The sequence below is a fragment of the Calypte anna genome, chromosome Z (assembly GCF_003957555.1).
Source record: "Calypte anna isolate BGI_N300 chromosome Z, bCalAnn1_v1.p, whole genome shotgun sequence".
NCBI lineage: Eukaryota > Metazoa > Chordata > Aves > Apodiformes > Trochilidae > Calypte > Calypte anna.
In genome coordinates, this window is record NC_044274.1 from 59,367,673 (window position 1) to 59,369,777 (window position 2,105).

The following is a 2,105-nucleotide window of genomic DNA, read 5'->3' on the forward strand; positions in this document are numbered from 1 at the left end:
ACCCAAGAATTTTCCAAGTAAGGAAGTTGTTAGTTACAACCCTGCAATAAACACTTGCTGGTGAATCACAAACAAGAGAAGCTTCTCAATTAGATGATCTTAACAATCCCTTCCAACCCTGAAAATTATGATTCTAGGATTCTTGAGAAGTCTGTTGTCTATGGAAAAGATGTTCAGAGAAGAACCCTTTCTGGCAGAAGCCATGTTGCTAACATGGAGAAAAGTAGTAGAAACAACAGTAATGCAAAACACTAAACTTAAAAAAAAAAAAAACAAAAAAAAAACAAAGCTTTAGGTAGTCATAATTTTTAATAGCTAAGATCTTAAGCTGAGAAATCAGAGAAATCAATCTGAAGTATTTTCATGTTAAGATACATCTCAGATGTATCTTCTGGAAGGATCTGAAAAAAGTATTTTGTTCAAATAAACCCAGAAAACACTTCTCTGAAAGGAATGAAAAAATGTTTTCACTACATAATCTTACATATCTGAAAATGAACCAAAGGGAAAAAGTGAGACAATAAATAGAGGACTTGGAACAATTTCTGCAATCGTGAGCTCCTTCCACATGTAGAGAGAAGAACTCTATCTGTCAGAGTACCAAAACTTTCAACATTTATTTATCCTAATTAAATCCTCAGGAGGGGATCAGTGTGGAAAATCATCATTTTTACTTTGAATGTCACATCATCAATGTATTAAGCAGAAAAAAAAAGAAGTTGGCAAAAGGAGGTGAAATTATAAAAGCTCTAGATTTGTACTAATGAGGCTAACTAAGGAGTACTAAAGGATAATCCTCTTCATAAGGGAAAACATGCTGCATGTTTCATTCTTTCACTTTCTTCAGTAGAAATAAGAAAGTGGCAGTTTTCTACTTAAATTTCAACTAAAATTTCCTGAAGCTTCAAATTCAAGAAGTTAATTTGGAAGAATATTCTTTCCAAGAGGCACGAAAAGGGAAATTCTGTTTCAAAAGCATTTACAAAATAGCGTTACTTCATGCTTACTAAGTGTAGAATGAAAAATATACATGAAGTTGCTTTCTTACCTCCTTAAGAAATACATTAAAATTCCTTGAATTGTATCAGATTTTCTGCTTCAAAAGTAAATTCTCACTTTCTTTTTCTCTTAAATGCTCTCAGAAGGCAACAATAGCAATTACTCTAGGGCAAAGAGAGAATATGATGTGATTCCAAGTTCATCCTATGGGGTATGTTTGAAAGCTTAACTCAAAGGAAAGAATGCTTGGGTTACATCAAATACAAATTTTCGAAGTAAGACAGGACCTCTCAGACCAGTCCTGATACAGCATTACTGTATATTTTCATGTACAGTATTAACTGCATACTTTTTTTTTGAAAAAACAAACAAAACCCCCGAAACAGAAAAACAAACAACTTTACAGCAATTCTTAAATATCCCAATGATATTTTTATTTTTCTTTTAATCAGACTTGTACATCACACAGAGCTTAGGAGCATGATTATAAAAAACAGTCACTACCCCCCTTTACTTTTTTTAAGTCATGGAAGAATTTAAGAGCTGAGCAACTTACACAGATGTGATAGAACTTAGATTTTCTGAGGTCTTGACAATACTTGATATCTCCTAAGTTGAGAATCTCGAAGTTGAGAATCACAAATGTTGCCAGGCACAGAGACCCTTTTAAAGTATCCTCATTTATCTTTCCAGAGTGCCTTTCCTTATCACATTATGTGATATTCTCACATTTACAGTTCTGAGTTGCCCCATCTCCTCAACCTTGTCTGCACTTCTCACAACACAGAGGGCAACTGCAGAGATCCTTTTTGCAAAACAAAGTCAGACAATCAGGGAAAGTCTATCAGACTGTGTAAGTATCTCCCCAATATCTATTTGTAAACAGAAGTCATTGGATCTTCAGTAAAGGCAGTTTTTCCTTCAGAAACAGCTTTTGTAAAGACTGTGAAGAACCAGTATGCTCAACAAAATATCCCCATGTAAAATCTCCAGAGACTTAACAACAACATTAATGCTTGCTACAACAGTAATTATATATAGTCAATTGGCTCCAGGAATAGGAAATAACATGTTATTGCAAAGAGTAGACTTCAGACAAACAGGTA